The sequence below is a fragment of the Bos grunniens genome, chromosome 7 (genome assembly GCF_055505025.1).
Source record: "Bos grunniens cultivar Pamir isolate PY7600 chromosome 7, Bosgru_T2T1.0, whole genome shotgun sequence".
Taxonomy (NCBI): Eukaryota; Metazoa; Chordata; class Mammalia; order Artiodactyla; family Bovidae; genus Bos; species Bos grunniens.
This window is the reverse complement of record NC_141171.1, coordinates 85,144,574-85,164,126: the sequence shown is the minus strand read 5'-3', so window position 1 is coordinate 85,164,126 and position 19,553 is coordinate 85,144,574. Positions and strand designations below refer to the sequence as shown.

The window sequence follows — 19,553 nt, the reverse complement described above, 5'->3', positions numbered from 1 at the left end:
TTTCAGAAATTTACATCATGTAGTATAGTTTACCTCTTCTATTTATCTCACTAGCATCTAACATGGTAATATTTTGCGTTTCTTGGTTGAATATACTCATCAGCTTATTTTAACTATCTGTTCACTGCTTCAGTAATTCCTCTTCAGATGATATATATTGTGCAATTCTGTTTTTCTTTTGAAGTCTTTCTGTTTTTTAGTTATCTTGTACTTTGGCCTGTGAGCTCCTATTCTCATGTATAGTAGCTTTTCTCTTTTGGTAATGTGTATTGGGAAAGAGATACAGACCTGCTTTATTCACTTTGTATAAAAATCCATACCATAAATATATGTCATTAAGGAAAACTAAGTTTTAAAATTGCCTAGGTATTTATATTTTGTTTAGCGGTTTTAATTTTTTGAACTGGTAGATATCTTCATAATAGTATCTATTAAAATTCACAATACCTGTACTAAGATGTATGAAAGATTTTACCTACAGTATCAACTAGGATTGTATTCAATGGCAACAAGCAAATAATTAACTAGTATTGACATACATAAGAAAATTGTTTAACACAAACATTCTTGAGATAGGCTGTTTTAGGCTTAAGCAAATTCAAAAAAGGCAAAAGGGGACAGTCTTCCTGCTATCTTATTATTCCAATTTAGCGTTCAGTTTCCATCAATAGGATGATAACTGCTGTACTTCTGTTAATCAAGATCATTTTTTATATTCTACATAGGAATTATGGAGTAGACCAAACGGTAAAGGGCCAGATGAGATGCCAGGTGTACTTTATGTAAACTTTCCTGGTAACCTTACCTAACATCTTTCTCTTACATCATTTTGGCTAAACTTGAATACAAAGCCAGTCATAGTTATAAAAGCAAATTGGAGGACCGGGACAGCAAGGAAGCATCCCAGCTTCTGTCACCAACGAAAACCAAAGAGACAGGTGCTTCAGAAAGTCTCATGCACATTCCCTCACTAGATCCTTGTACAAACTTGGTGAAATATGTATGCAGCACCTACACTGGTGCTATGGATTTTTGAGTGTTAGAATATTATTCTTTTCCATTATTTTCTGACCTTTTAAAGTCAGCATTGGGAAGAATGCCTTACATGTTAAACTTTTAGTTGTGCATGGGTCCAGAAGGCCAAGAATGAAAGCAGCAGAGTAATGTACTGTAGGAACCGTGGAGGAGCTTCTCTGAATTAACTTTGTAAAACAAATATGTCTCTGAATGAGACAAAATGACTAAATATAATATGCCATCCTATATGGGATCCTGGAACAGAAAAGGCCGTTAGTGAAAACTGCTGCTGCTACTGCTGCTAAGTCACTTCAGTCGTGTCCAACTCTGTGTGACCCTATAGACGACAGCCCACCAGGCTCCCCCGTCCCTGGGATTCTCCAGGCAAGAACACTGGAGTGGGTTGCCATTTCCTTCTCCAACGGATGAAAGTAAAAAGTGAAAGTGAAGTCACTCAGTTGTGTCCAACCGTCAGCGACCCCATGGACTGCAGCCTTCCAGGCTCGTCCATCCATGGGATTTTCCAGGCAAGAGTACTGGAGTGGGGTGCCATTGCCTTCTCTGTAGTGAAAACTAATGAAATCTAAATGAAATATGGAATTTTGTAATACTGATGTATCCGTATTGGTCTATTAATTGTAACCAATATACCATGCTAACATAAGTTAAAAGTAGAGGAAACTAAGTGTGAGGTATATGGGAACTCTTTCTGTGGTACACCGTCTTCTTAATTTTTTCTGTAAATGTAAAACTATGGTAAAAATTAAGTTTATTTAAAAGAAAAAGTAAATGTGTACCGACCCAAGACTGAACTATGTCAATCACTGTGTCAGTCATGAAATATGCCTTGAATTCTGCCATCTACCAGGAGCAAAGTTGATCATGGGTTCTAGATTGTGCCCCTTGAAATCCATTGCTCATTTGTATCCCAGACAGAGACAAGTTAACCTAGTAGGGATCCTAAGCAAGTTTGTTTATAGGAGCTATGGGACTCTTCTGGTGGGAAATTTTGTTCTGAGAATTTCCCGATCACCTAATCCTCTTTCTATAGATTCCACTTCATCCTGACACATTTCTGTTCAATCTTCTATCCATCTCTTCTGTACACAATGTCAGACATCTGTTGCATGATGACTCCCTAGATTAGAACCCTCTCTAAATTGTCTCTCCCTGGTGTGTCTCCTGGTAAAATCTTTGCATACTTAATCCTGTATTATTATAATTTGCTTCTCAGAAGACTGGATGAAAACTAAAACCGGGTGATCACCACATTTGATGAAAAACAACAGCTTAGAATATTCAAAACAACACTTGGAAGAAAAACTGTTATCTAAATTTTTTTTAAGCAAAAAAAAAAAAGGCAGAAAAAGGGCAGCTGTAAAAACTGAACGGTTAACATCTTATTTAATTGAGCACATCTCCCTTTGATTGGGAATAAACAAGGATATCCACTCTCATTACTTCTATTCAACAATGTAGTAGAGATTCTACTCATTGTGATAAGGAAGGAAGAAAAGAAAGGAAAAAAGAAAAGGAAAGGATCAAAATAAAATAACAGTCTCTTTATAGTAATTGACATCACTGTTTGCATAGAATATTCTTAGGAATGTACAAAACTAGTACTAGAACTAATGTGTGAATTTAGCAAGTCAAAGGATAAAAACAATATAAAATGTATCAGTTGCATTTTTATATACTAGCAGTAAATCGTCAGAAAACATTTTATTTTTTGTTTAATTGAAGTATACTTGATTGATTAACAATGTGTTAATTTCTACTGTACAGCAGAGTGATTCAGTTACAAATACACACACACACACATATATATATATAGGCTTCCCTGGTGACTCAGATGGTAAAGAATTTGCCTGCAATGCAAGGAAACCTGGTTTTGATTCCTGGGTTGGGAAGGTCCCCTGGAGGACGGCATGGCAACCCACTCCAGTGTTCTTGCCTGGAGAATCTCCACGGACAGAGGATCCTGGTGGGCTACTTGCAAAGAGTCAGACATGACTGAGCAACTAAGTGTGTGTGTGTGTGTATATATATATATATATGTAGGCTACAGTCCATGGGGTCACAAAGAGTTGGACACGACTGAGAGACTTCACTATGTGTGTGTGTGTATATATATATATATATATATATATGTATATATACGCGATACACACACACACACACACACAAACACACACACATATGTATATGTATATATATATTACTTTTTAGTATTTGTTTTCACTATGGTTTATCATAAGATATTAAGCACAGTTCTCTGTGCTATGTGGTCCCTCCCCCTTGGCAACCACCAGTCTGTTTTCTCTAGTTCTGCTTCATAGATGGGTTCCTTTGTGATATATTTTAGATTCCACATGTAAGTGATACCATATGGTCTCTGTCTTTATCTTTCTGGCCTACTCAGTATGATAGCATACTTAGTACAATAGTCTTTAGTTGTATCATGTTACTGCAGATGGCATTATTTTGTTCTTTTTATGGCTGAGTAGTATTCCATTGACTATAGGTACCATATCTTTTTTTATCCATTCTGATGTTAATGAACATTTAGGTTGTTTCCATATTTCAGTTGTTGTAAATAATGCTGCTATTAATATAGGAGTTCATATTTCTTTTTGATCTATACTTTTGTCTAGATATATGCCCATGAGTGAGACTGCTGGATCATATGGTAATTCTATTTTTAATGAGTAAACATAATTTTAAAATATTTGTATATTGCCAAATACAATAAAATGATCAAGAGCACACTTTTAACATGTTTTTATGATCTTTATACTAAAAATTACAGGATGGTACTGATATACATTGTCAAAAACCTAAAGAAATCATGTGACATGTATGTTTACATTAGAATAGCAAAGTCAGTTTTCCAAAAAAACAAAGTTGAAACATTTATGTTACCTAATTTCAAGATCTACAGTAAAGCTATAGTGATCAAAACAATGTAGTGTTGGTGAAAGAATAAGCATATAGATAAACAAAAGAAAATAAATATTTCAGAAATAAATGGAAACATATGTGGTCAAGTGATTCTTTTTTTTTTTCAGCTGACTCTTGATAAATAAACAAAGTAACTCAGACAATTTCATGGGGAAAGAAAATTTTTTTTCAACGTATGATATTAAATAATGATACTCTTTATAGAAAAAAATATATCATTGCTCATTGTAGGCAGAATGATGGTCTCCCAAAGATGTCCCCTGTACCTGTAATTATGTTCAGTCCAGTTCAGTTGCTCTGTCTTGTCCAACTCTTACGGCAAAAGAGACATTGTAGGTGTAATCTAGGTTAAGAATCTTGAAATGAGAAAATAATTCTGAATTATCCAAGTAGCTCAGTCTAATCACATAAATCCTCAAGAGTGAAACATTTTTCCTGCCTGAGACATAAAAAGATGTAACAGTAAAGGGACTCTACCAGCCATTGTTGCCCTGAAAGTTGGAGATATGAACTTTAGAATCCAGTAGTTCAGTTCAGTTTAGTCGCTCAGTCATGTCCGACTCTTTGTGACCCCATGAAGCACAGCATGCCAGGCCTCCCTGTCCATCACCAACTCCCAGAGTCCATGCAAACCCATGTCCATTGAGTCGGTGATGCCATCCAGCCATCTCATCCTCTGTTGTCCCCTTATCCTCCTGCCCTCAATCTTTCCCAGCGTCAGGGTCTTTTCCAATGAGTCAGCACTTAGCATCAGGTGGCCAAAGTATTGGAGTTTCAGCTTCAACATCAGTCCTTCCAAAGAACACCCAGGACTGACCTCCTTTAGGATGGACTGGTTGGATCTCCTTGTAGTTCAAGGGACTCTCAAGGGTCTTCTCCAACACCACCCTGGGTACAGTAACCTGTCACTAGAACTTACTAGAATTGCAACTGTTGAGGACTTATCTAGCTTTCTGATTTTCAGCTTAATCACCTCTAAGAACATGGAAAAATATTCTAACAACTATTGTTTTGATGTTTAAATAAGAACGTGTTAAAATGGCTAACAAAAATCATGTACTTTATAGGTTGCTATAACATTTTTGTGAAGCTTGTCTTTTTTTTTTAAACAAAGTGGTTGACACAAATTTTGTGATTTTAGTTATCAGCTTGCTTAATAATTTATAATTATACATAATTTAAATCATTAAAAAATTAAAATACCTCATGTACTTTCATTATAAACACCACTAACATGTTATCTGTGTTTAAGCTTGCAAGCCATTTCTCTTATCTTCTAATAATCTTATTCCTAATTTCCTCATATTCAACTGCCAAGATCTTAATTGTCTCTCATAGAATGACATGTGCTTAGTCATCTTGATCACTGCTATTATCAGTGTCAGTCTTGTACTATTTGTCTCATATATTAACATTGGAGATTGCTAAGAGTTAGAATTATAAGATCACTTCAATATAAGATTGGGTTAAATATTGTTAGTAACATGTAAGAAACCATTGTCTTTCCATCTGAGCTGCTGTATTCAATAAACATATTTCTGCTCCAAGAATATTTTTGTCCTATGAACTCAATTTATTCTAGGCCATGTTGTTATTAGAGGATATCTGGAGATTTGCACTTTTATTCTGCAATTCATATCTTACAGGAACATCCACTAAATCATCTTTCAAGGCCCAATTTAAATAGTTCCTTTTCAAACTTCCCATGGTCTTCTCTACAAAAAAATTTAAAAAAGAAAAACACTGTAATTTCAGTAATAAGGCCTTAAAGATATCTCATCCATTGCCTTTGTTTAGAAAGTAGTTAGAGAAGTAATCCACTTGTCTAATGGAAAATTACCATATCATACCAAAGCTAGGACTGAAATAGAAGTTCATATCCCTTTACCATTCAGTATTTACTCATTACAATATATTGACATGTTTTACATCTTCTGGAACAATATAGCCATTTACTTTTCCATTTATTTTTCTCCTTAGCCATGTACATTATGTAGAATATAGAAATTGATGTTATAAATAAGAAATACTCCAAACAGTGGTTTAAATACTGGTATTTATTTCATTCATGTTTCAAATCAGAGATGAGCTTTCTGGCACTTGTTGGCTGATTTTCCATCCTCCCTTGTGTGTGGTTTCTGTTTTGGAGTCCCAGGTGACTGCTCTGCCTTTGTCATAGCCCAGTAAGTGTGAAAGGGTGACGATGAGTGGCAGGAAAGCAATTTGCTTTAGGGTGACCATGCAGAAGTTGCACACATCACTTTGTCACATAATCTGTTGATTTCATGGCCACAACTAGATGCCTAAGAAGGGGCAAATAGAATCTCCAGCTGGGTGATTGATTCTTGATAAAATTAGGAATTATATCTTGAAAGAAGCAAAGAATGCAAAGTGACAAATAATTTGCTATGTCTGTTTACAGTATACTTGATATCAAGGACCTACCATCTTTTCTTCTGGAAAACCCTGAAAGAATCTTTAAGGAAAAATGTTCCTTTCTCAATTTATCAAAGTTAGCATAGAAAATTGCATCATTAATTTACATAGTTGCAAAGGTAATGCATCCTAGTGCATTATATTTATATTTTAAATTATGTCCTGGTATCCAATATCATCTATTTAAAAATACAATAAAATTATTTCTTAACAATCAAATATGTAATGTATTTTTCTCATTGAATTTGTATTTTTATTCTACTTTTATCATAGAATTATATTTTAATATATTTATATTTTCAAGCTATTTGATAGTCACATTTTAGAGTTTTGGAGAAGGAAATGGCAGTCCACTCCAGCACTCTTGCCTGGAAAATCCCATGGATGGAGGAGCCTGATAGGCTACAGCGTATGGGGTCGCAAAGAGTCGGACACGACTGAGCGACTTCACTTTTACTTCACTGAGTGTATATGTGGCTCAGATGGTAAAGAGTCTGCCTGCATTGTGGAAGACCCAGGTTCAATCCCTGAGTTTGGAAGATCCCCTGGAGAAGTGCCGAGGACCTGCTGATCCAGGGTATTCGAAGGGGAGACGGCTCGGCGACCTATTCAAATGGTAATTAGAGATATAAAGAGTAATAGAATGAGGATAGCTCAGTAGGAAAATTCAGTGGAGAAAAGAGGCTGAGTAGCTTGGTTTATGTGGAAAATCAATATAACCCGTGACACCAAGTTAGCTCTGACCACGGAGGCCGCAGGCGCCCTCTCGAATAGCGGAAGGTGCCCCACCTTAGACACCTTCTCGAGTGGGTCTTAGAAGCCCAGGCAAATAAGTGGTCGCAGAGGATATCCACGCTCCAGATGGAGACTTCAGCCGGAAGTTAAAGGAAAGAATGACATGGGGAGACCAAGCATTGGTGAGCAAGGCCCGTAGCTTTATTTTTAACAGGGGCTTTTATACCCTAAGTTACACATAGAGGATAATAGGGGATGCAAAGTCAGCAGTCTTTGATTCTTATCAAAAACCAGGGTTTCTTTCCTGCAAATTTATCATATACAAATGGTTTAGGTGATTTACATCATCTTCTGGCCAGAAGGCCTACTAATATTTTATGACTCTTGACAAGGACTTATCAACAAAGACTTATTTTCTCTAAGAGTAATTATTTTAAGGTTTGGCGCCATCTTCCGAAGATAAAATTGCATTCCTATAGGGCGGATGTGTAATGGGTTTACAACAAAGGAAAGAATTTATTACCTTAAGGGTCTAAAGTTACTAACACCAAGGCCACTACTTATTTTTTCTACATACCAACTATATTAATTAATACACATTCAAGGATACAATTCAGGGGATGTGAAAACTTGGCAACAAGCATTGGCTCATCAATGAAATCCTTTACTAGTATATTCTGACAGTTTCTAACTCTCTGAGAGGCTCTAAGCTATTTGAATATCTTAAGCTTCCAGTGCCTCTTGAGGCTGGGAGACTGTAAACAATCGTATGCATAGCTGTAGGAGTCCGGGTAAACTTGTCAGGCGAGTTAGAGAGCCATCTGAGGGGTTTGGATTTAAACACTCCTAATTGCCCAGGAACTTTATTAATTGGAGCTGTAAGTTAACTCTTTGACAGAGAGAGCGAGATGGTGGTAGGGGACAGCCCCCAGTAAAGTCAGAGGTGAGAGCACAAAGCAATAAAGTAGGCAGACTCTGTTTTTTGGGGGGGAAAATGCTCAAGAATATCCGGGCAGACTCCTGAGGCTCGATCCCGCCTTTGCGTATGCCGAGCCTCCTTCCTCATGACCTTTGTCACGAGCGGAATGCCTCACCGGCTCCTGGCAGAGAAGGAAATGGCAACCCACTCCAGAATTCTTGCCTGGAAAGTCCCATGGATGGTGGAGCCTGGCAGGCTAACGTCCATGGGGTTGCAAAGAGTCAGACACGACTGAGCAGCTTCATTTCACTTCACTTCATATATGTGTATATAGAGTTCCCTTGTAGCTCAGCTGGTAAAGAATCCACCTGCAATGCTGGAGACCCCAGTTTGATTCCTGGGTTGGAAAATCCTCTGAGGAAGGGGTAGGCTACCCACTGCAGTATTCTTGGGCTTCCCCAGTGACTCAAACGGTAGAGAATCCACTGCAGTGTGGGAGACCTGGTTCAATCCCTAGGTTGGGAGGATCCCATGGGAGAGGGCATGGCAGCCCACTGCAGTTTTCTTACCTGGGGAATCCCTATGGAGAGATGAGCCTAGCAAGCTACAGCCCATGGTATCCCAAAGAGTTGAACAGAACTGACCAACTAAGCATATATATGTATGTATGTGTATACACACACACACACACACACACACACACAAACACACACAATTTGAATATTCAAATATTCATGAAGTTTGAAGTTTAATTTTCCTATAATATCCTAATTATTATAAACATATAATAAAATTATATATCTTTATAATATTAGTTAAGAAAAGTTTTCAAAATGTTTCACATGCTTAGGCTTTCTTTGATTTTTAAAAGTATATCTAGGTTAATATCACTTATTTTTCATGTGACACATAATTAAGCATCAATATAATTCCTGTTTTTGATTTGTGTATATAAGGAGATCCAACCAGTCCATTCTGAAGGAGATCAGCCCTGGGATTTCTTTGGAAGGAATGATGCTAAAGCTGAAACTCCAGTACTTTGGCCACCTCATGTGAAGAGTTGACTCATTGGAAAAGACTCTGATGCTGGGAGGGATTGGGGGCAGGAGGAGAAGGGGATGGCAGAGGATGAGATGGCTGGATGGCATCACTGACTCGATGAACATGAGTTTGGGTGAACTCTGGGAGTTGGTGACGGACAGGGAGGCAAAATATTGTTTCTGCTTTTTAGTATGCTGTCTAGGTTGGTCATAGCTTTTCTTCCAAGAAGCAAGTGTCTTTTAATTTCATGGCTGCACTTACCATCTTTAGTGCTTTTGGAACCCAACAAAATAAAATCTGCCACTATTTCCACTGTTTCACCATCTATTTGCCATGAAGTGATGGGACTGGATGCCATGATCTTAGTTTTTTGAAAGTTGAGTTTTAAGCCAGCTTTTTTACTGTGCTCTTTCACTTTTATCATGGGGCTCTTTAGTTCTGCTTCACTTTCTGCCATAAGGATGGTGTCATCTGAATATCTGAGGTTATTGATATTTCTCCAAGCAATCTTGATTCCAGCTTGTGCTTCAAGCAGCATGGCATTTCGCATGATGTACTCTGCATTATAAGTTAAATAAGCAGGATGACAATATACAGCCTTGACATACACCTTTCCCATTTTGGGAACAGTCTGTTGTTCCATGTCTGGTTCTAACTGTTGCATCTTGAGCTGCATACAGATTTCTCAGGAGGCAGGTAAGGTTGTCTGGTATTCCCATCTCTTTCAGAATTTCACACAGTTTTATGTGATCTACACAGTGAAAGGCTTTAGTGTAATCATTAAAGCAGAAGTAGATGTTTTGCTGGAATTCTCTTGCTTTTTTGATGATCCAGCAGATGTTGACAATTTGATCTCTGTTTCCTCTGCCTTTTCTAAATCCAGCTTGGACATCTGGACGTTCCCAGTTCACATACAGTTAAAGCCTGGCTTGGAGAAACTTGAGCATTACTTAGGTAGTGTGTGAGATGAGTGCAGTTGTGTGGTAGTTTAAATATTCTTTGGCATTGCCTTTTTTTGGATTAGAATGAAAACTGACATTCTCCAGTCCTGTGGTCACTGCTGAGTTTTCCAAATTTGCTGGCATATTGAGTGCGGCACTTTCACAGCATCATCTTTTAGAATTTGAAATCAGATCAGATCAGATCAGATCAGTCGCTCAGTCGTGTCCGACTCTTTGCGACCCAGTGAATCGCAGCACGCCAGGCCTCCCTGTCCATCACCAACTCCCGGAGTTCGCTGAGACTCACGTCCATCGAGTCCGTGATGCCATCCAGCCATCTCATCCTCTGTCGTCCCCTTTTCCTCCTGCCCCCAATCCCTCCCAGCATCAGTGTTTTCCAATGAGTCAACTCTTCACATGAGGTGGCCAAAGTACTGGAGTTTCAGCTTTAGCATCATTCCTTCCAAAGAAATCCCAGGGCTGATCTCCTTCAGAATGGACTGGTTGGATCTCCTTGCAGTCCAAGGGACTCTCAAGAGTCTTCTCCAACACCACAGTTCAAAAGCATGAACTCTTCAGCGCTCAGCCTTCTTCACAGTCCAACTCTCACATCCATACATGACCACAGGAAAAACCATAGCCTTGACTAGACGAACCTTTGTTGGCAAAGTAATGTCTCTGCTTTTGAACATGCTATCTAGTTTGGTCATAACTTTCCTTCCAAGGAGTAAGCGTCTTTTAATTTCATGGCTGCAGTCACCATCTGTAGTGATTTTGGAGCCTACAATTTGAAATAGCTCAACTGTAATTTCATCACCTCCACTAGCTTTGTTCGTAGTGAGCTTGCTAAGGCCCATTTGACTTTGCATTCCAGAATATCTGGCTCTGAGTGATAACACCATCGTGGTTATCTGCGTAATGAAGATCTTTTTGTATAGTTTTCTGCGCATTATTGCCACCTCTTCTTAATATCTTCTGCTTCTGTTTGGTCCATACTGTTTCTGTCTCTTATTGTGCCCATCTTTGCGTGAAATGTTCTCTTGGTATCTCTAGTTTTCTTGAAGAGATGTCTAGTCTTTCCCATTCTATTCTTTTCCTCTATTTCTTTGCATTGATCACTGAGGAAGGCTTTCTTATCTCTCCTTGCTATTCTTTGGAAGTCTGCATTCAGATGGGTTAGATGGGTTAACTTTCCTTTTCTCCTTTTCCTTTCACTTCTCTTCCTTTTTCAACTATTTGTAAGGCCTCCTCAGACAACCATTTTGCCATTTTGCATTTCTTTTTCTTAAGGATGGTCTTGATCACTGCCTTCTGTACAATGTCACAAACCTCTGTCCATAGTTCATCAGGCACTCAGTCTATCAGATCTAATCCCTTGAATCTATTTGTCACTTCCACTGTATAATCATAAGGGATTTGATTTAGGTCATACCTGAATGGTCTAGTGGTTTTCCCTACTTTCTTCAATTTAAGACTGAATTTGGCAATAAGGAATTCATGATCTGAGCCACAGCCAGCTCCCAGTCTTGTTTTTGGGGACTATATAGAGCTTCTGCATCTTTGGCTGCAAAGAATATATAATAATCTGGGTTCAGTATTGGCCATTTGGTGAGGTCCATGTGTAGAGTCCTCACTTGTGTTGTTGTAAGAGGATGTTTGCTGTGACTGGTACATTCTCTTGGCAAAACTCTGTTAGCCTTTGTTCTGATGCTTCATTTTGTACCCCAATGCCAAACTAACCTGTTACTCCAGGGATCTCTTGCCTTCCTGCTTTTGCATTCCAGTCCCCTGTCATAAAGAGGACATCTTTTTTGGGTGTTAGTTTTAGAAGGTCTTGTAGGTCTTCATAGAACTGTTCAACTTCAGCTTTTTCAGCATTACTGTTAGGGGCATAGACTTGGATTACTGTGATATTGAATGATTTGCCTTGGAAATGAATAGAGATCATTCTGTCATTTTTGAGATTGTACCCAATACTGCATTTCAGACTCTTTTGACTATGATGGCTCCTCCATTTCTTCTAAGGGATTCTTGCCAGCTGTAGTAGAAATAATGGTCACCTGAATTAAATTCACCCATTTCTGTCCATTTTAGTTCACTGATTCCTAAAATGTTGATGTTCACACTTGCCATCTCGTATTTGACCACTTCTCATTTACTTTAATTCATGGACCTAAAATTGCATGTTCCAAGCAGTATTGCTCTTACAACATCGGACTTTTCTTTTATTACCAGTCACATCCACAACTGGGTGTTGTTTTTGCTGTGGTTCTGTCTCTTCATTCTTTCTGGAGTTATTTCTCCATTGTTCTCTAGTAGCATATTGGGTACCTACTGACCTGGGGAGTTCATCTTTCAGTGTCATATATTTTTGCCTTTTCATACTGTTCATGGGGTTCTCAAGGCAAGAATACTGAAGTGGTTTGACATTCCTTTCTCCAGTGGACCATTTTTTTTTTCCGAACCCTCCACCATGACCCATCCATCTTGGGTGGCCCTACACGGTATGTCTCATAACATGTTTTGAGTTATATGTCAGCAACTCACTTTGTGACATATTATCACATATTTTGAGTAATCTATCAATTGAAAAGCTTATGAGGTACTCTTTTAATTTGTTGAAAACAAAAAATATAGAAATCACATAATATATGAAAATATTTGTTACTAGTCATTTCTGGCATTTTCTTTCTGGGCACTAAAGCAAAATTTTGGATCATCCCTTTATTTCTGCCCTCAATAAGTTGTATATAATAGGGGAATTTTCAATATTACATTAAGAATGTGGTTAGCACATTTTTAGAAAAATTAATGAGGGAAACTCCTTAGGGGAGATGGTAAAGAAACACTGACTTGTTCTCAGGAAGGCTAAACTTATGAAAGTGGACATATCAGAATCATGGGAATGATTGTTTTGTTCCCCCAGAAAATCTGTATGTAACCCCAGGTTGAATGTATGTTAATTTTAGTATTATTGCTTCATAAATATATTACTAGTTTACTATTTTTAAAGTGGTGTGTTTCAAAAGCTTTGCAGAAACATACCCTTCTTTACAGTGCTTGCTATTTGACATTTTATATATCTCATAAACCCCGTCCAACCAGGATTTCCTGCTAGCAAATAGGCCATTATGTCAAGGAAATGGCTCTTTATAGATTAAAGAAATTGAACTGAGTAAACAGTAAACTGTTTACTGCTTACAGTAAAGACTGCTGAGTAAACAGTAATGAATAAGAATATAAAGTTCTTAGGTTCCTTTGCTTTTCTCTGGGTGGCACATTGAATTCCCCGTTATCTCTCTTTATTCTTGTCACCTAAAAACAATGTTAATAGGAATCAGGCAAACTTACATTTGGTCTGTTGCCCACAATTCTAGCTGAAAACAGGTTTGATACTCTGTCTTTATCTAAGTCAGTATATCCTTTGTTTATACTAAAAACATAAAAGTAGTCAAGAGTAATTTTGAGTGGCATATTTCAAATTCTTCAAGAACTGAAAATGTATACAAGTCAGGAAAGCTGTTGGTGTTTTCAGGGTCGAGATCTTCAAGTGTGTCATTGTACAAATAATCAGCCTCTGATATTCTCACATGATGATACTTCAAGGCCAGGTGCTAAACCCTTGATAGATGTGCAAGTGAGAATAGAAGAGGGGCTTGCTCAGTGAGACCCTGGTAATCTATCAAGCCCACTGGTATCTTATCTTTGCTTTACCTGATGGTTATCTTGTAACATGTGTTCTTTTAATTAAAAGTAATACATCTTCTCATATTTAACTGACAACAATGTCTGCCCACAGAAAACAGAGGGCAAGGGAATAAGTATACTATTAGAGAAAAGCCTGACTCCTTAACAGTGAGTCTTTTATAAGCTATAAAAGAATTTGAAACTATTGCTCCAAAAGATACAAAATGCTTCAGGAAAATAACATTTTTGTGCCTTTGGTTATTTAGTTTGTTTTCTCGTTGTTTGTAAGCTTTTGCATATTCAACAAATACTTAATGACTCAAGACTTATTAGAAGTTAAAAATATCACATTATACAAAACAGACAAAAATCCCTGTCCCATGGCACTTGTACGCTAGAAGGAAATTCTCAAGTTGACTTTATGGAGACAGAATAAGCAGATCCATGGATTAATTGTTGTTTGGTTGCTAAGTCATATCTGACTCTTTGAGACCCTATGTGCTGTAGCACTTAGACTCCTCTCTCTTCAGCTATCTCCTGTGGTCCATTGAGTTGGTGATAATATTTAATCATCTCATCCTCTGCTGCCCGCTTCTCCTTTTCCCTTCAGACTTTCCCAGCATCAGGATCTTTTTCCAGTGAGTTGATTCTTCCCATCATGTGTCCAAAGTATTGGGGCTTTAGCTTCAGCAACAGTCCTTATAATGTACAGTCAGGATTGATTTCTTTTAGGAATGACTGATTTGATCTCCCAGCATTCCAAGGGACTCTGTAATTAATAGGTGTATATGTACTAAAAATCATATTTCTTGTGTAAGAAGTTGTCTAATGGTGAAAAGAATTGTTTTTAACAAGGACAGAAGAAAAGAGACATATATAGAGTTTTCTAAACAGTCCTAATATCAAATATTTTAACACTTCTGTGGGCTTCCCAGGTGGCGCGGTGATAAAGAATCCCAATGCAGGAGATGCAGGAAACACAGGTTCAATCCTTGGGTCAAGAAGATCCACTGGAGAAGAGAATGACAACCCATTCCAATTTTCTTGCCTGGAAAATCTCACGGACAGAGCAGTTTTGTGGGCTACAATCCATGCGGTTGCAAAGAGTTGGACATGACTGAATGTGCACTACCGACCACTTTGTAAACTTATAATTTATTTGAAAAATAATGAATGTAAAATATTTACATTAATATATATATTTACAAAAATATATATTTATTGAAGTCAGTCATCCAAGTGAATAGTATCAGTTTTAGTACAAAAAGATACAGGTCTAAATACTTTAATATTTTCTTCATAGTTTTATTGTAGTTTGACGTGTCCACAGTTTCCATTTGCTATCTGCTATTATTTATTTCATTCATACAAATTGAGAATTCTACTATATCAGTTATGGCTTTAAAGAAACGATAATGTAGTGAATAGTCTCCAACATATAACTGGAATGCACTTCAAAAGTATATTTCAAATCAGTTGTTTGAACTCAGAACACATTTTCTCTTAGTGGGGAAATGTTAAAATTGGTAGTCAGGAAACAAATTATGTTTTAAAATATGTAGTGAATATATTTAAAGTATTTCTTGTGTAATATAGCTAAAATGTACCTTTGCTATGAAAAACAGAAATGTTTTGTCTGTCACTTCCAGAGGTGACAAATCAAGGTCCTCACTGATTTAGTTTATGTATAACAGATGTCCTCCTGGCTTATGGAGAAACACCTTTTCACTAAGATCTCATTTGTCCTTCCTGCTGTGTATGTCAGGGAGCTCTCTGGTTTCTCTGATATGAATGCTAATTTGTCAGATCAGGACTCCCACCCCTATCATCTTATTTAACTTTAATTACTTTCATAAAATCTTTATCTTAAAATATCAAATTGTAGGTTGGGATTGTAGCATATAAATTTGGGGGGAACAAATCATTCAGTCCATAACAACAAAGACTAAGTAGTACCACTGAAACATAAACCTTTGTTATTGAAGTGACGTCTAGCCAGTTCCTACTCAGATACCATATCTCCTAGTGAAAGTCTTCTGAAGAAAAAAGTCAAACAAAACTTAGATTTAAAATGTAGAAAGATATAAATGAGTGATATCAAAATAGTATTATTTTTTTAATTGAGTAAAATAGTAAGAGAAATAGGGAGAGAGATAGTAATGAAAGCATTGTAAATCTCTTAACAACATAATTGTATTGGATTCGCCCTCTTCACTGGTTGATGATTTTAGTTCCATGGTTGGATCTCTCCTTGGGCCAATGAAATTTTAAAGAAAGAAGATGTTGGTTTATCACAAAAGCACAGAAAATAACCTAAATATTTATCAACATGGATGCTTAAAATTGTTAATATAAGTATTATAACCATACACACACACACATAAGAAGAAAAAAAGCAGTATATCAATCTAATGGGAATATTGTTTTATAGACATTAAAAATAATTTTAAATAGATTTACGAACACAGAAAATATGAGAAAGTGGTAAGGGATAGTAGGTTATTATGACCTCTGTTTATAACCATCTCACTTTTGTTATGCATGTGGCATGAGGCATGACCTATCTTACCTGAAATCATGTATTTCAATAATTTAGACCTTTTTAAAATTTATAACTATAGACATGGTTACAGTTTTGAGATAGATATACTGCTACTGCTAAGTCACTTCAGCCATGTCCGACTCTGTGCAACCCCATAGACAGCAGCCCACCAGGTTGCCCCGTCCCTGGGATTCTCCAGGCAAGAACACTGGAGTGGGTTGCTGTTTCCTTCTCCAATGCATGAAAGTGAAAAGTGAAAGTGAAGTCGCTCAGTCGTGTCCGACTCTTAGCGATCCCATGGACTGCAGCCCACTTGGCTTCTCCATCCATGGGATTTTCCAGGCAAGAGTACTGGAGTGGGTTGCCATTGCCTTCTCTGGAGATAGATATAGACATAGATAAATAGATAGATATAGACATAGATAAATAGATAAATTTAACAACAAATGTGTTTGATTGTTGGTTTCACCCAGAATATAAACAAGTTGATGGTTTGGAGTAAGATAAGGGGGTGGTAAGGATTTAAAGAGATTGTTTAGGAGGAGGAAGGAGAGATTAATGGGCACAGAGGTCTTTTTCTTGACTTGTACCATGGAAATCTAAAGCTGCAAATGGAGACAGGACAGAGGTGACTGGATTGAAAATATATTTTCAAATATTTTGAAGGAGTAGGTAAAGAGGATGGCCATATAAAGTAAGATGTCAAGATGGAGACTTAAGAGTATATATTATCTAAATCAAGGTAGCTGGAGAGAGTAAACAAAGTATCTGTAGTTTTTAAAAAAGAGAAAACATACCCATACACCCTCAGGTGAAACATTTTGCATACTGAGAGAGTAAAAAGTGAAAAGGTCAAGTGAAAATTTCTTTTTCTCCTACCACTCATTCCTTTCACTGTTTTGAAAATGTTAGAACCTTAATAAGTAAATATGGAAAAGACAAAAGATGAAAGAGAATGGAATCTGACTATCCTATTTCTCTTAACTAGATAACAGCTTGTTATAGGTTGTAGTCAACAGGAAAAAGGAGAGAGAAATATTTTCTTTGACTAAAGTTTGGAGATCCAGTTGTATGTTTTTATTGCTGTATGCCAGTGTTTTATTTTCCTTTTTCATTCAGGTGTAATTGTAGAAATTTTAAGTAGTTTATTTAATGAATCAGTGAGTCCTGGAAATTATATAAATCTGTGTAATCACCATGCAAAATATAATATAAACCACTTTTATTATCCCATAATATTCCCTCATGTCATTTTAAGATCAATTTCTTCTACCTGTTCCCAGAAGCAACCACACTCTGTATTTAACTCAGCATCTGACTTCTTTTGATTAACATAATATTTGGGGAGTTAATCCATACTTGTCTGGGTATAAGTACCTATTCCTGTTGATAGTTGAACATATAACTATATGTTTGAATATAAAACAGCATACTTTCTTCTGCTTATCAATATTTGCATTGTTTAAAATTTGCATCTACTCTGAAGAGTTAAATACATTCCTTATAAGTCATTATATGGACATATGGTTTCTGTTTATGAGCAGAGAATTTTTTTTATCATCAGGTCACATATATTAAGGTTCTTTGGTGGCTCATCAATACTTGGTATATCCTCAAGCCACGTATATTTCCTTGGTGGCTCAGACAATAAAGAATCAACCTGCAGTGCGGGAGATGTGGCTTTCATCCCTGGGTGGGGAAGATGCCCTGGAGAAGGAAATGGCAACCCACTGCAGTATTCTTGCCTGGAGAATTCCATGGACAGAGGATCCTAGAGGGCTATGGTCTATGGGGTCACAAAGAATCGGAAAAGACTGAGCAACTAATACTTTCACTTTCACATACATTAAGGATTTCTTTATGTTAACATTTTCCTTTTCTCTTTATTTTTACTTCACTCAAAATTTAAAAAAAAATTGCTATATTTTTCTAGAAGCTTATGTGTAGAGATAATCTCAAATTAATATGTGTGCATATACGGAATTAAATTCATCCATTCCAGTCCATTTTAGTTCACTGATTCCTAAAATATTGGTATTTACTCTTGCCATCTCCTGTTTGACCACTTCCAGTTTGCCTTGATTCATGGGCCTAACATTCCTGGTTCCTATGCATTACAATAGAATGGGAAAGACTAGAGATCTCTTCAATAAAATTAGAGACACCAAGGGAACATTTCATGCAAAGATGGGCTCAATAAAGGACAGAAATGGTAGGGACCTAACAGAAGCAGAAGTGGCAAGAATACATAGAAGAACTTCACAGAAAAGGTCTTCATGACCCAGATAATCACGATGGTGTGATCACTCACCTAGAGCCAGACATCCTGGAATGTGAAGTCAAGTGGGCCTTAGGAAGCATCACTATGGACAAAGCTAGTAGAGGTGATGGAATTCCAGTTGAGCTGTTTCACATCCTAAAAGATGATGCTGTGAAAGTGCTATATTCAGTATCCCAGCAAATTTGGAAAACTCATCAGTGGCCTCAGGACTGGAAAAGGTCAGTTTTCATTCCATTCCCAAAGAAAGGCAATGCCAAAGAATGCTCAAATTACCGCACAATTGCACTCATCTCACATGCTAGTAAAGTAATGCTCAAAATTCTCCAAGCCAGGCTTCAGCAATATGTAAACCATGAACTTCCAGATGTTCAAGCTGGTTTTAGAAAAGACAGAGGAACCAGAGATCAAATTTCCAACATCCATTGGATCATTGAAAAAGCAAGAGAGTTCCAGGAAAACATCTACTTCTGCTTTAATGATTACACCAAAGCCTTTGACTGTGTGGATCACCACAAACTGTGGGAAATTCTGAAAGAGATGGAATACCAGACCACCTGACCTGCCTCTTGAGAAACCTATATGTAGGTCAGGAAGCAACAGTTAGAACTGGACATGGAACAACAGACATGTTCCAAATAGCAAAAGGAAGTAGGTCAAGGCTACATATTGTCACCTGCTTATTTAACTTATGTGCAGAGTACATCATGAGAAATGCTGGGCTGGATGAAACACAAAATGGAATCAAGATTGCCAGGAGAAATATCAATAACTTCAGGTATGCAGGTTACACCACCCTTATGGCAGAAAGTGAAGAACTAAAGATGAAAGTGAAAGAGGAGAGTGAAAAAGTTGGCTTAAAGTTCAACATTCAGAAAACGAAGATCATGGCATCTGGTCCCATCACTTCATGGCACATAGATGAGGAAACAGTGGAAACAGTGGCAGACTTTATTTTGGGGGGCTCGAAAATCACTGCAGATGATGACTGCACCC

At 37.3% G+C, this 19,553-nt stretch overlaps 1 long non-coding RNA gene across 2 annotated transcripts in view; it reads left to right on the top strand.

Annotated features, from left to right (window-relative positions):
- Positions 1 to 19,553, top strand: part of LOC147369910 (uncharacterized) — a 237,439-nt gene that overhangs the window by 9,593 nt on the left and 208,293 nt on the right. Inside the window, exon 3 of one of the 2 annotated variants that reach the window (XR_015168099.1) lies at positions 14,673 to 14,960. The exons of the other annotated variant lie outside the window; for it this stretch is intronic. This is a non-coding gene — a long non-coding RNA (uncharacterized LOC147369910). Of the gene's footprint in view, positions 1 to 14,672; positions 14,961 to 19,553 lie in introns of those variants that run through there. 2 annotated transcript variants of the gene reach the window in all.